This window comes from Syngnathus floridae, chromosome 4 (genome assembly GCF_059516105.1).
Source record: "Syngnathus floridae isolate MCC-2025c chromosome 4, RoL_Sflo_1.0, whole genome shotgun sequence".
In the NCBI taxonomy this organism is placed as follows: Eukaryota; Metazoa; Chordata; class Actinopteri; order Syngnathiformes; family Syngnathidae; genus Syngnathus; species Syngnathus floridae.
In genome coordinates this window covers 14,000,476-14,016,953 of record NC_142416.1, presented here as the reverse complement: position 1 = coordinate 14,016,953, position 16,478 = coordinate 14,000,476, and the positions used below count along the sequence as shown (strand labels likewise).

Sequence of the window (16,478 nt, the reverse complement as noted above, 5' to 3'; positions counted from 1 at the left end):
CGCGGCCTTTAACTGTGAGGTTTAACTGTGCCAAACACTTAATCATCATGTCACTTGAAATTGAATGGACGCAGACTATTTGGAACCAAGAATACTTTAAATGTGTTGTACAAACAAACACTACAAATGTATGCCATTGTGGCTACAATAATTCTGTGTTTCAATGGCTGGCACATTCAGCTACAGCAAAGAGAGCATTTGGTCGGATTGGGCTGATAACAAAACTGCAAGAGAGGCCAAAGACAGCCTGAAACCATGAAGAAAAAGGGAGGGGGAAGGAATGGAGAGTGTCACAGCTCCACCCAGTGGTTAATGAATTTCTTTTTGTACTTAATTGGAAGAGCTTTGAGTAAGACATTTTAACAGGACTGTGCAATGACAGAAACAAGGTCGTTATGGACCCCTTACAGTTATGGCTGCTATATCTGTGATATAATTGGCAGCTAAAAGCCCATTAACAATGGTATCAGATAACTAGCAGCTATGATGAGATGTCTTTACATTGTGTCAACACTAAAAAAAACACAACTACTATTTTGGGGGGGGGGCGACAACAGTTGAAACAACTTTAAAATACGTATAAATTGTTGACATTTCTGGCATTTGGCTCAACTCGGCAAGCAAGTTGTTTGCTCCTCTCAGTTATATCTTTAAGTTGGGGGGGAAATACAAGAGACAATAACTTGTATAAACTCATTTCTTTGTTTTGAAATGCAGTCAAGCCACGTTTCACAATAGAAAAACTTATTTTGGCAATTGAAATATTGAGCTCGCTCAACGCGCACCTGCACCCCTGAAAAGTATAACCGGTTTTAAAATCAAACGAATGGAAGCGTTTTCATTGTAAAAAAAAAAAAAACATTTGGCTGATCCTAGAATAAAAACCTTCACCACAAATCAGAATAGCTGCATTTAGGGCCATGCTTTTTAGCACCTAGAATATATGTAGATTTCCCAAAATCAATGTTCTTGTGCTTACAAGTGAAAAACAAAATACAGAGACATGCCGTGTGGCGGCCGTGGCTCAGCGGTAGAGCGGGTTGTTCAGTAACCGGAGGGTAGGGGCTTCGTATCCCGCTGTGTCAATACACACCTTGCTTCCAGTCCCACTTACACTGGTGTAGGCCTGGGTGCAAATGTTTGGTGATTGGAGCGGCCGTAGGCACACAGTGGCAGCCACGCTTCTGTCAGTCTGCCCCGGGGCAGCTGTGGCTACTTAAGTAGTTTACCACCAGTGGGAATGGGTGGAGCATCTGAAAAATGCATCTTGTGTGAGCGCTTTGAGTATAGGCTTCCACAGAGAAGCATGATAAAAATTCTAATGTGTGTACGTGTATTTATGTACAGTATATGTATGTGTATGCGTGTGTGTGTGCATGTATGTATATCATGTGCGTGCATGTATTGTGTATATGTGCATGTACACACACACACACACACACACACATATATATACACACACACACACACACACAGATAAACAATACACACACACAAATGTTTGACCACTGAAAGTTAGAGAGCAGAGAGTGCCACTCAATAGTTATTGAATGTTTGGATGCACTCACTCACACACACGTACACACAGTCTATGCACAGTATAAACACAAACATTTCTTGGAATTATCTCAAAAGCAGGATATGCAGAAGATTGTGATTTGAAGAAGCACTACCAGGAAATCTGGAATAGGGGCTGATGATGTTCCATTATTTCAGTACAATGACATGATTCGGAAGATAGAGATTTGTCCATATTGATGCCATCAGAAAAAACAAGCAACATTTTTGCAAATGATAAAAGAAGCCACCGTTACAGCAAAAAGACCCCCATTTATGGTCAATCTGTGCAATCTGATTCAGAAATAATGTACGTTTAACCAAAGGCTCATGTATGACAGAATGTATGTAATGTATGACAAAGACAAAATGTAATGACAGTTTTGCTATCATTTTAGTTAGTTGTAATTTTTAAACAAAGAGGGTAATTTAATTTTTGTTCTTTTATTTTAATTTAGTAACAATTTATTTGTCTTGTCTAAGTTTTACTTACTTTGTCTAAGTTTTATTACAATAACTGTTTTGTCATGTTCTCTGTTTCCAAAATCAGTCCAACGCAGTCCGCGTAGACCTGCAAATTGGGTCTGGTAATTTCACAGAGAAATTCACTAGGTTGAAAGAGTGACATGTTTCATACATATGCATGAATGGGTTATTCTCTTTTTCATACCACTGGGATCCTTCTTTTTTTTTTTTTTGACAGATATTACAACGGGTGACAGACTGCTGCCTGAAAAGTGAAACCAAGGACTCACAGACGCTCTGTGATTATGGACTGCAAGGGACAAGCTGCTAAAGATATTGCAGTGACCAAAGTGGATCTGGCATATTTGACATTGCTGTGATAAGATGTATGCCTACCAGACGGGAGCAGCAAATCCAATCTGTCTTTTCCTACATTTTGGGTTTTTTGGCCTTCTGGGACAAATATTTCATTTCAGAGGGACTCTAGCAGGTCTAATTGAAGGACTATCATGAGTTTGTTGAGCAAGCAGCTCATTATCATAGCAACAATATCAAGTTTGTCAATGACACCTAGAGTTTGCAGTGTATCGTCCCTGTGAGTTTACAAACAGTAAAGAAATACTGTTGAAGAGTCGAGTGCATCCAAACATTCAATACCTATTGAGTGGCGACTCTCTGCTCTCTAACTTTCAGTGGCCAGATGTTTGTGTGTATGTGTGTGCGTGTGTGTGTATATGTGTAAAACATTGAAATGCAAACATGAAAATTAGATGAAAACGCCAGCACATATACTTCAGCCTAAAATGAACGAGCCATTCCTTTTTGTAAGAAATTTTACCATTTGACTTTGTCATCTTGAAATGCATCATATTGGACTAATGGGTAATTATAATGACTAGCCTTCAGCCTAATCAGTTGTATCCATCAGACAGAAGTCTTACTAAATGAAAAAAAAATAGAATCTCAACATTTACGGGCTTTTACACAAACAAGCCACATTTTTAAAATGTCCTGAATTAGGTAGTCTCAATTCCCATAGCACCCACCAGTGATCATTAGCCCAGCAGAGCATCTGACAGCTCATCCCCAACCGCTGCAAATTCTCTGGTACATCATTGCTGCTGTTTGCTGCCTGTATGTTTGCTTACTCAAGCACGGACCTAACATTCTGATCAACGTTGAGACAAACCCATGGGGAGGTGAAAAAATAAGCCCAGATATTTAGAATTTATCAGCAATGTTTAAGATTGTAGATGGAGGTGGAGGAGGACAATGGCCAAGGTAAAGTAGAATGTGGAAGACAAGAGGACAAAGAAATGTGAGTTATTTTCAGTGTCTTTGTAGAGTGACTAATGGTGAGGGAAAGGAATTTTGGCATGTCAGCGGAGCCATGGGGATGTGGTTGAAAAGACGCGACGCCCTCTGCAAAGTCAGGCCAATAGAGAATCAGGCCAGTAGAAAATCATACCACTTAGACCTTTTCACTCACGTGCTCAAAAAATTAGCCATACATTTATAATAATGTTTGATCACATTGATTTAATTTTTGATTCAATACTGAGCTACATTCAAGATGGAATTGTCCACACTGATCATTCCGATACTTTGTGCAGATGCACCAATGGCTTGAACGGTTTGCTAATGCAACTACGAACAGAAACTTGACTGTGCACACAAAGCAACTCTAAGAATCTGCAAATTGCCACACACTTTCTTTAGTCTGTTCTGGTGATTTGACAATTAAAGAATTAAATCAAATGGGCCACTCAGAGTGTGGTCAAATGCGTCACGTTGGCCGCCACTTCCCCATCGCCGTGATTCATTTACGGAAATTCTTGTATGGGCCTATTTGATGCCCTTTAAAACCTTTCCTTGAAAACAAGATTTTTTCCGTGAAGGAGGCATTTAATACTTGTGTAGAATTCTTGTACTGAGTGGGCTGTGGAGATATTTCATTTAGTTGGACACTTGTCAGGGTGTATAAGCCAACGTTGGATGAATGCCACACTCAGCCAAAATGAATACATACTTGATGTGCCACAAGACCTGTGCATCTTTGCATTTTGTTGTTGCGTCCTGTTTGCTTGTGACAGGAAAAATAAACATGATTTGTTTCAAACACCTGAATCCCATGTCTTAAATCCTACAACTAAGAGGTTAAAGTCTGAATTGGCATTCCAGAGTGAAGAGTGCAAGCGTACTTATAAGATATAGTTTATTAAAGGGGACGAGAATGGCAGTTTGGGGAGTGACAGTGCAATCTGAACGGGGCCTTGGTTAAAGAAGATTTGTGATCGCTCGTGAGTAAGTGTTCCGCGAAGGTGCTTGCCAATAGCGCAAGAAGATAACACTGCCAAAATCGAATTCATAGAGCTATGGAAGGACTAGCTGCAGGGTTTGAATGGAAAATTAAAATGGCTCTACATCAACGCTACAAAGAAATGGTGTGTGGTTGTTATTTGGTCGTTTACATGATGGGGATATGACATTTAGACAACAGATCACCTTGAGAAAACAGGAAATGTCATTTTACAAATCCGTCATGCCACACCTCAAGATGGTAATTCAGATGCCATGCAAGCATACAGTTCTGTACGCACGTAAAATAATTTGGTCTCTAAAATGTACAACTATTATAAAATGATGACTTTATTCTTGGAGTATTTGGACTTCATCTTCTTAAATAATACTTTCCAAAGTGGCTCTGAGATAGATGATCAAAACCAGAGTCATTGAAGACCACAGATGGAGGCGATGTGGAGAGGAAAGGAAAGAGAGGAGGTGGTAAAGAGGCAAGAGGGGGCTGGTGTGCAGATGAAAATTGATTTATTGTGGCTCTGATGAGGAGCGGCAAGCCAGGAGACAGTGGGTGCTCTCCAGGCCCTTATTGCGGCAGCATAAATGAAAAGCAATCCCCTACCCCTCTCCTGTTGTAATTGATACCGAGACCTCCGCAAATAACTTGAGGTCTCGATGTAGATATGTATGCGGCCTTGTTTTCTATTGCCACATAGTACATTAGCGAATGCTTTTATAATATTAACTACCTCTCATTAATATTCCAAATGATTCTAATAAACCTCTCAAGAATCTCTGGACACCAATATAAAGATTTCACAAAACAGGTCTGCATTCTGAGCCCATTCTTCAGGTGCAAGATCTTTGGCGAAGGAAAGAAGAAAGTACTACATGACCTTTTCAGAGAGTGTTTAGCACCCCCGCTATGTGGCATTTCATCAGACACACGAAGGTAACCACTAACAATTTAAGCCTCATTGGAAGTGTTGTGGCACATTTGAAGGAGACACAATATAAATGGAGCTAAAGCAGTTTTGATGGGTGTCAGGTGAATGTTGGTTCTATACGCACAAACAACACAAAATGGCTTTAGTAGATATCGTTAGTAGGCTAACTGTTCCCACTGTAGAAGCTTAAGCACCATATTAAACAAATCCACTTTTGCAATTACACTTTTATGGGGGCCTTAAGCTTTGACAAGACAGGAATTTACTCAGGGTGCCAAAAAGGGCTGTGGGCCATGCTGTGATGGCTTAAGGCAGAAACAATTGTAGCACAGGCTGAGCATGCACAGCATTTTGCAGACATGACTTTTAAAAGCCACCTGTGACGGCAAAGAGTTCTGCAAAGCCTCGGAAACCTACAGCCATACGTAAACAAAGACAAGAATATAAAATGAGAAGAAGTGCTACCTCAATAAGCAGATTCAAGATGAAAAAAAATGAAAAAAATAACGGGAGGGATTTGACAATTTAAGAGTGGGTGAACATTATATTATGGCAGGTTTAAAATCCTATTCAACCTTACAGACAAAAGATGAGCATTTCACACAGCTTGGATTCATTTTGCCCGAAATGGGGAAAGTCTGACTTTCTGAAGGTCGGCAAGTAATTAACCTTAAATTCTGCTGGCTTTTGTCTGCTTGTCTGTGGTCAGTAAATAAAATGCCCTGGGTAAAGAGCTTTATTGAAATACTCTCAGAGTTTGGCCTGCCGCATAGCAAGGCATTAATATGTGCTCCAGCAAGAGCCTGTCAGGATTTATTAGTTGCTGTCAATGGTATTCCACTGTAGGTGTCAGCTCTTGCAGAGCAGAAAAAAAAGACGAGAGAACAGACCGACTGTCAGGAGTCAACAAAAGGCTTTTAATGGAGAATGTGCTCCAGACATCCCACAATGAGAGTCACCGTGTTCTGCAGATGACTTTTTCACTTATCTTTTCAGACTCGATATGAAAACTGACACAATTAGCCCTTGAAATCAACACACAAGAATGTTGTGGAGCTAATGTTGAACTGCTACTATTGACTTTAAGATGGCATACTATACTGAAAAGATGTGTTTTTTTTCTACAGGGTTATCATTATTCCAGGAAGAGCTGATGAATCACATGTCTTCAGATACAATTACTGGTTGTCTGTATATATCTGTATATGCTGTGGCAGCAGTGAAAATTGTGAGATGGCCGTCGGCCTTTCATTTCAAGTTGGTAAATGATTTAACTAGCATGGACAAGCAAAGAGTAGTACAAACATATATTTTATGTACGGCAGCAAACTATCAGTTTCTTTTCTAACGTCTACCCAGTACATCCTAGTCCAACATTGAAGCGAGATGTGCTGCACAGTTGTTACTGCCCTAAAGTCTCCAAAAAAATGTAATTGAGCGATTGAGGAATTTAGCTATCAACTGACATTTTTTTCTTTTCACAGCTATAAATTATATGCTGACTCATTCATCACAGAGTACAGTAATTAATGTTAAAAAAAAAATTCAAGTTGTCTAAAGTGGACTTTTGGGCTTGCCATCAGACAGCTATGACATTTAAGATAAATATAGAAAAATTAAAACACATTAACTTCAGTGCACTAAGTGTACCTGCATATGCCATACAAAAAAAAGGAGATGTTGTTCATTTCCAGTGAGAAATTAACTCTGGTAACACGGTTTATAAACAGAGCAATGCCCAAAAAGCATGAATTTCTACTGTGACAGATGAAAAGAAAGTCATTCCAAAGCAAAGCCTCTGGGCTATCAAAACAGTATACTTAAGCCTTAAAGGCTTTTCTTGCACTCCTTTCACACAGTAAGGACATGTAAAATATTCGACTGAACAAATTGCCAGTTGGAGGTATGTGTAAGGACATTATGTAGCAAGACCAGAAAAAAATGTTAAGAAATTGAATTAAAAATTCTGTCCTTGACTATTGTTCTATTGATCTTTAACTGGGAATAATAATAATAAATTAATCTATGAATAATATGAATATCGGGCGTACTGCTTCCTGAAAAGAATCTTACTCTTTTACTGTGCAAAGTTTTACATATAGTTTTTATTCTAAACTTTGTGAATCATTTCGGCGAAGGGTGCCCTCTTTTTGTGCATGAGCACCTGCCCTGCAAAATATCGGTTTACCTCCCTGCAATTACTATTTAACAATGTGAAATAGAATTTTTTTACGCTGCTAAACCTTCTATTGCTTTTTGTAATGTGATCCTTCACAGCCTCCTTGTTTATATCTCACCGCATAATTGTGTCAAAAGCAGAGTCCCAATCAAAAAACAGAAAAATACAGTGAGTGCATGCTGTTTATTTAAGATACCATTCAATGTTTTTTTACTGACGTTCAGCTACATAACCAATTACCTGCATGTACGACCTCGTCAAATCATCTCCAGAAACTAATTCTAATTTAGTCTGAGTCACACTGGACGGCTTAATAGCTATCAATGTGGCATATGGAGTTCTAATTCACCTGAACTAAATGGGCAAAAGTCTTGGGACACACCTCAAGTACTTTCAACCTGTTTTTATTAGTATTTTTATTAGTATTAGTATTTATTGTCCTATCATAGTACAAAAAATTGAAATGGCGCTTGCCTCAGGTTCTTGCACAGACTTTGACTCAGACTCAGTAGAAAGAAATAGAAACTAAATGCTGCTATGAAAGCACGACAAAGATTTAAAGTGGAGAAAAAAAGAAAAGAAAATTGATATCCGTGACTGTGCCCAGACTGGTCGTTTGAGAAATGAGTACTGGTTTCACAATTCATGGATGGTGCATTGCCTTTGACGTGTTTTAGACTAACAAAAAGTTTACTGATTAACGATGTATAGTAAAATTGGCTTCACGAAAACTTCCCGGGCTGCTTCTCTGTCAGCTAAACGACTACCATGTGTTTTTTTCTTCACCAAAACTGTGTGCTAATGTTTTTTTTGTAGCGCTGCCAAACCTGCTGTGCTGAACGTATCATCAAGGTGGAAGAGGCAGCTATAACACCCCAACCAAAGAATAGTGCTGAAGGACAAAATAAAATGTGAAAAAACATGCTTTTCTTTGTAAGCTCTATTTGAGTCAGCAAGGACCAGCGGTGGGAGATAAATTGGGGTCATGAAAGAAAAGAGAATGTTGCAATTTGTTCTGTTACCAAGGTTACCCAAAGGATTCTGAGCGATATGACGTGACTTCTCTCTCGTGCTACCCTTTTGCCATCAGAAATGTTTGCAGCCCTTACCTTTTTTTGTGAATAATCAATTAGTAGCAAGTCTGTTTTATTGTAAATTTAATGGGTCGTTACATTTTGTTTTGTCCAATAGAAACAAGGAGAATGTCAGACAGTTTTTCAAAAATCAAAGCTGCGCTTTAATGAACCTTCAGAGGTGGGAACTTTACCAAATTTTCTGTCCTCTATCCTTCGTCTGCATTAAGTGAGTCTAAATCCACGAATATTGCAGCAGTCCAGTGGACTAGTAGTAAATTTTAAAAAAGAGAGAGAAACAAAGAGAGGTCACCAACTATGTTTTAAGCACAGCCTGCATAATGGGAAGCATGTGGCAGCGAAGCTAGGTTAAAATATGCTTTTCCATTTTTCTATCTTGTCATAAAAGCAGCAGGTTGTAAGATCGAGCACTGAGAGGCACATCCAGAGAAGTACTCTAAAGGCATAGAAAATGATAACAGATTTGAGGCACTAGCAGGTCTCACATCACGTAAAAGGGAGACACATTAACATAGATAGACGTGATTTCAAAGCAAGCGTACCACACAGGGGTAAAAAATTAACATGAACTCTACCAAGAATTGTCTCCAGTATTTCACTCAAACTATATCAGGATGTTATTCATATAATCTTGAGAGGACAAAATAAAAAGTACTGGTAAAGTAATCCGAACGGATTAGAACCAACTCTGCCATGCAATTTGTGCATCATTGCAAACCACAACCAGCCATTTGTTTTTTAGACTGCTCTTCACAATGACAAGCAGCCTATGGGTTTCATCCAAACAGTTTATAGATAAAACAAAGATGTATTCTCTGCAACTGGTCTTCATGAGAGATTGTCTCTCACCCAATGCACCAAGGTCAATTGGGTCTGTCAAGGATAGCCGCTTTTCAAAAGAATGGATTGCTTTACACGTGCTGGTTTTATACATGTTGATTTGTTATCTGCAACCACGAGACATCTGGACAAGGTGAGATCTGAAGAATATTTCGTCCTCAATCAAAAATATAGATTTAATTTCTATAATTGTACAGTGGTATTTTATAGACTGCTATTCTAGTCCTAAAAAATGATCACTGAGCATGTGTCGTATTCTGGAATACATTTCTATGAGGGGTGATAAAATAATAGAAATAATGGTACTATAATCATAAAATCCGCATTAATTGACAGTAAAGTAACAAAAGAACAATTTTACCATTATGTGAGTTAATTAGAATGACATTGGTTGTCTTGAAGCTGCAGAAACATTCTGCTCATGAACAGTGTTTTATTTTATTCAATACAGTCCAGCAGGGTCAAACTGAGTTTGTTCTTGGATACAGGAGGCCCTCAGATTTGCTCTTTTTTTTTTTCTTGGTCAAATCAGACCTTTATTCACTCATCAATGCCTTTATTAAATGTTCAAGTTATGTTTATGAAAATAATCCTAGCCAGTTAGTCTGTTTCACATTCTGTGCACTGCATTCACATAAAAGTTGTTGCTGTTGCTTAACATTTAAATAACTTTTATAAGATTTAATAGTTTAGTGCTGACTTTCCCCAAAAGTGCTATTGTAAAAGTGGTAATGAAATTGCATCAAAATATAAAGTGAGTATAGTTTATCTGGCCGGGAGCAATTGCCATGCTTTCATTATCCTCAGCACTGTGCATTGTAGTATGTCAAGGATTGAAAATGATCATTTTAAATTAAAAACAGAAAGACTTATCAAGTCATGTCATTCATGTGACTTTTTAATTCCGTCTGACAGACGCAGTGACCAATATAATTCTAATTAAGATGTCCCAGTGTATGAGAAGAAAAGTTTGTTTCCAACTTTCCAGTCTTGGTTTGTTATTCATTTTCAAAAGTAAATACCTCAGCTTGTGCTTTGGCTCAGTCAGATGACATCACAAAGCTTTTAAAGAGTAGATGAGAATGCTGTGTGATATTTGTGTCAGGTGAGTTGCAGCAAGACCACCCACTGCAGTACAATCAGCTACCGAGTCAAGAGCACAGCAGTCATTAGAAATGCTGTTTATTATTCATGTGAACTCGCAGCATCTTCTCCAACACACATTGAATTGCAAACATGTCTGGCCACTAGATGCTTGGCATGAACTCTGATCTAAGGTAGCGCTGAGAGTTCATTTTACACTCACACTGGGACTCATAGCATCATCCAGGAACACTTACTGTAGGATTAAATTATCATTTGGGCCTCCGTATGCACATTCGCTTAACAGGATTTGCATTGATAATACATTAGGGACTATAGATGACAAACGTGCTTCTGTTCCACTTCATCCAACTTTAAGAAAATGTGGCTTAAGACCGTAAACCTTGTCCTGTGAGATCCAATTAAGTTTGCTTACGTCACATCCTCTTCGTGATGGGAAAAGCAAGTCAACAATGTTGATCCACCAAAACACATTTGTTTGCATTATACAACATGTACTGCAATGTCTTGTGGTGGATGCTAAAACTATCTGAACACTGGAAATTCCATTAGCAAATGAAATGTGAAGTGCTGCTTTGAATGTTTTATGATCATGATCATTTCTAGTTACTGGTGTCGTTCAAGTAAAAAAAAAGACTTACAAAAAAATGTCCTGCGAATGGCTGGCGACCAGTTCAAAAACAAATCGTGTGAAATGAAAGTTGAACCCTGGTCAATAACTAATGAGTGACAATGAGCTGCTTAAGTCTCAACATATATGATATCGAGAAGGTGGTTCATACAGAATTTGGCGAGACTTTGATGGAAAATTCCAAATTGTACCTCCTTGCACAGCTCCTCCCACCTGACAGCATTTTAATTTAAAAGGTCTATTGTTATAGAGTGGGGCATCTGACATTTATACGTGCATATGAATATGGTCTCAATACAACCAAGAGCATTAAATCTGATCCAAGCAAGCTTCAATCACAGGAGAGCAAGCTGCAATATTCTCCACAGGATTAGGCTGCTTTTAAATTGGCTGCAGAGAACAAGATGAACTGTACACCAGCAAAGTAAAATAAGCCAGTGGCTGGAGAACAAGCGAGAGAGACGAGTGTGTAATTAGCTTTGTTAGGGTGAAGGGGGGGGGGGGTTGATGCCATGTTTAACTCGAGAATGATGGCTCGGTTCTGTGAAATTAGTAAACCTTCAGGATATTATCCAGTAGGTGGTAATTAAATTTACTATGAAACTTTTAATCAGCTAAATAAATTACTTTTCTCAATTAGCGTTGCTTGATTCTTCTTTGGAGAAAATGTTGTAATCATTTCTGCCTTACCTTGTTATTATGAATAGGATGGCAGCCCGATTTTAGGGCATTTAGTTGAAAAACATTAACTCGTTAAGATGAATAATAGTAATAGGAGGAACTTGCTCTTTTGTAAAAGTTTTCTGCCCTTATGTTAGCGGGTCACTTCTTTCACTTGAGTTCATGGCGAGGACTGTGTGAGATTATGTATAATTCTTATATAATCTATGAACCTATGTATAATATACATATATATATATATATATATATATATATATATATATATATATATATATATATATATATATATATATATATATATATATATATATATATATTTGCTATTATAATCGTTCACTCGGAAGTTTGATACATTTGTATATCTTTTAAAAAAATAAAGGGAGATGGGGCATATGATTTGCTTCCTCTTGTACCCCAGTGTTCATTTTATCTTGACTGAAGTAAAAGTGTTTTATCATTACCAGGTGTCCAACCAAGATAAATAAATAAACCGAACTGAGACTGTCAAAGGGGAAAATAAATTGCTTTATCTAAATCTATCTAAGTCTGCGCCACACCAGGAGTGGAAGTCAGTTTGGCGTTTTTTTTACATAATCCTAAAATAATTCAAAACAAAACATCTTGCTTTCAAGGTTTTGCGCTTGGCAAAGGGTAAATTGGAACTTTCTCGTTGCAGCAACGGCAAGACAAATATAATGTTGTTTTGACCAAAAACTGAAAATCTTTTTAACAAGCTACTATTCAGACATAGCATTTGTACATTTGGATTGTTACATCTTGTTCTAAGTCTCTCCTACCCAAACAATTCTGTAGACATCTGTAGAACTGCCAAGAAGACATGGAGGCGAATAAAAGATCACTTGAAAGTGTGCTTGACGAAGGATGCCACTGGATTTTCTGTTTCAAAAGTTCCTGCACATTAAGTTGTATCCATTCAAACATGAAAATATATTTGTATGCAGCTTAGCCAAGCTCCAATGAGAAAGTAAAAAGTTAATTATTGGCATGCTTGAAAGACTGCAAACACTTATTAGGCGGCAGCGGCGTTAACGCATCATGACTTGATGTCTGCTTTTTTTCGTTCAGTGAGTTGCCTGCAGTAAATGTAGAGCGCATATAAATCCATCTACACTATTATAGTTGCAGGAACTGAGGTCAGAGTGCCAAAATATTTATCAATAGAAACAAAAGGACTGGGTAGTCACTGCCCAAAAAGCTGCAAGGTGGACCTAGCGGTTATCTGTAAAGATGTCAGTAAGATCGCCTGCTTCCCAAGCTTATGTTTTATCACCATCAGCATCTATAAGAATAAGTTACATTATCTCTTGTTTACGTGTGCATCACTTAAGTCAGGACACTCCAGTAATTTAGCATGTTTACCTTCCAAATGCAGTGACTGCTTGAAACTAAAAGGTCCTCTTTGATTTACTTGAAAGTGTCTTTGACCATGAAAGGGAAGAAGAATCACTCATCAAAAGACCTAACATTGAGTCCTGTAACAGAAAGTCTCGGCACATCTGTTGAGTAAAATATGGTATGCATCTCAAGCACTTTGCCATTGTAGATTCCTAAAACAAAAGAAGAGTGAGCCCAGGGTGGCCCTCACTCTTTATCACCTGGTGCCACATGCGGGCAGAGATGAAGGTTGAATGTCTTATCACAGACACACCATTAAGTCCCTCAGCTTCGTGTGGAAATGTGTTGAGCAATGTTTCCAGCCTCTGTGATCTCAGCAGAGGTGATTGATTCTATGATGTGCTAACCAACAACAACCTTGATAAATATTTCTCTGTGGACAGAGAACCTTTCAAGGGGTGCGTCCTTTGTTAAAGGGACAGCGTTACATCATGAATTAAATTTAGTAAAGGATTTTAGCAGCAAAGCAGTTTCACTAATGTTCTTTTGAAAATATTTAATTTTAGGAGCCAGAACATCATGTTGTTCTTTAGGCCGATAAATCGTTGAGTTTGAAGAGTTGAATCGATGAAGAGTTTGCATGGTTGGAGGAGGATTTCTATGTCACATGCACAGATCTGTACACTAATTGACAAATACAAAATACAAAACTACTGATCCTAGCTTTTTGGGACCTGACATACACATACACTTTTCCTTCTTAGAACTCAACGAATAGCCACCCCATAGTCTTCATGGCAAGCTAGTTATCAATGGTTCATATACACGAGACAGGATTCAAGCAATCAATCAATTCATCATAATAGATTTACTGCTATTACCTGTTACCAGGCAACGAGATGTACTTAACAGCACCTCGAAAGAGGCTACTGCTAGTTTTAGCCAGAATCAAAGTGGAGGTTGTTATCGTAAGAGCATAGACTTAAAAAGTACAAAGTATTTTCACACAAAGTATGAATAAATAGATGGTAGCATTTGAGTTTTCTTTTAATTTAATTTGAACCTTGTGAATTCATGCTTACATTAGTAACTTGCAGAACTAGAATTGGTTTGTGTCAAGTTGCAATATTTTCACTCATTGCTTACAGACACAAGCTGAAGCTGAATGAAGAGTTCTGATGAGTTTGAAATGTTCTCCTACATGGTGGTAGTAATAATCACTAATTAAACCATGAGGGGAAAAATAACTTTGAACATTATCTGTTTTTTAAACATAAAAGTTTGTGCAGTTTGCCATGAGGAAATGCACATATAGAGGCACTTGATCAGTCAGCAAGACTCCTTATAAATTCTGCCAGTAACTCCCTTGAGGCACAAGCTATCTCGCTTCCAAATGTTTGGCAAACGCAGCTCAATGAAAGCAAAGTTTAATTTTGGATAGCACTAATATAATACTCGTATCTACAGAACATACAACAATGTTTTACTATCTGCATCTTTAGCTGCAGCTATACTCCTCTTCTTTTATGAGTGATTAAAGGTCAAGGTTTGATAAAGACAAAAAAAAAACACCTTCATAGTTCTATTAACCATTCTGCACCTTGTCCTGCAGATTTCACCGTCTTGGTGAACAGACTCATCAATAGTTTTCATCCCCTTGGCAAAGTATGGTCAAATTTCTATTGTAACAAGATTATTTGAAGACAAAATGGTGCAAGTCTGTAAAATCCACAAACCGCTTCAACTGAGATGGATTTTTCACCAGGCCAAAGTGTTAAGTGTTGTGTGCAGATATTTACTCATTCACAAATCATGTTCATGACATTCCTACAAAGTCTTCATTGCTGATGGTCATCCTGTTAACCTAACATACAGTACCATAATGTTTGCGCTATATGATTCATGTGGTTGTTAGTATTATGACTAAGATAGCATTTGAAAATATATACATTTCAATATATACTTTGTTTTGTAGAACCATTATTTGCATGAACGTTCCCATTGTTCTTTACATCGCAATGCATTCTGGGTAGTTACATAACGAAAGTGAGGAAGAAGCCCATGACGAAAATGTCAAATCCATAAAATTATAAAGATTTATGGGTGCTGTGAGCCAATCTGAAGCAACGTTGCCACAGGATGGCCATTTTGGGGCAGGGCTGGTCGAACACAACAAATGGAGCACGGGTTGCTCAACACAACAGATTTTCAAACTGCTTGTGTTATCGGGTAAAGGTCAGCGATGTAGTTAGTGACACAACTACGACGCCTTTTTCTTTTTGAAAAAAGAAAAGTCTGAATCATAGCCATTTTTCTAAGGTTTATAATAAACCAATCCATTTTTGAATCCGTTCAGAAATCTGCAAATTACGGGTATTTAATTGAGTGAATCATCCAACTTACCGCAGTGCACCTGAGCAGTCCTTTGTTCGAAAATGGCCAAGCAGTGTCGACTGAAGTTTCATGTTGTTTTTTCCTCCATTGCATGTTCGGTGTCTAGTGGTCTGGGGTCGTCCATAGCTGCAACTACAGAAGAAACAGCATGGTTCAGGTGTTCTACACTTCCTGTCTTTCGTGTCTTTTAGCTCAGTTTCCACTTACCACTCGTGGGCGTTAAGGTTCCTTCTGAAGAAATATGGTAGGCACTGTATTTGGTTTTAACCATAGTTTTTAGCAGGATACATCGGATAGCTGTCTCATGAGCAGTAGGCAATTAAAGGCCTCGAATGCATCCGGGCTAAAATAATGAGAGCACAACAGCCACAGGCCCTGGTCGGGGTTTCTTCTAAATGAAAAGAAAGAGGGGAAATGTGAGTAAAAAAGTACAGGATACATAGGAGAAAAAAATGATTACATCACAATAAACTCAATATTTCACAGTGACTTTGGAAGCTGTACTGAAAGGTGGGTTTAGTTCGTTCATTCATCCATCCATCCATTCATGTTTCGTATGCCCTGGTTGTTTGACAACAGACCACAGCTTCAGATTCTTCATACAAAGTAAACCATAATTCAACATTCTCGAATCAAACACAGAACGCTGATTAATTAAACATAACAGCAGCAGCAGTTTATTGCAATTTTGCAATTACCTGTTTGTTGTACATCTGCTGAGAATCTTGAAGGCACACACTCTCGACATACTCCTATGTGAATGCGACAGGAAGAAATACTCCCTTTGCTGAGAGTTTTAATTTCCATTTAAAATGTGGATTTAAATAAATGTGTCGAACCTTTAAACAATATCCTCCATGTTGCAGGTATCTCATGGTACAGTGCGGGAGACAAATATTTGCTCAAGAGATAACAGAAAAAAGCCAGGAGTT

General features: G+C 38.1%; 1 long non-coding RNA gene across 14 annotated transcripts in view; it reads right to left on the bottom strand.

Moving 5' to 3' along the window:
- LOC148399322 (uncharacterized) overlaps window positions 1–1,193 on the bottom strand; it is a 59,377-nt gene extending 58,184 nt beyond the window's left edge. For all 14 annotated transcript variants that reach the window (XR_015858193.1, XR_015858189.1, XR_015858188.1 and 11 more), the window contains exon 1: window positions 1,094–1,193. This is a non-coding gene — a long non-coding RNA (uncharacterized LOC148399322). The remainder of the gene's footprint in view (window positions 1–1,093) is intronic.
- Between the last annotated feature and the right edge of the window lie 15,285 nt (window positions 1,194–16,478).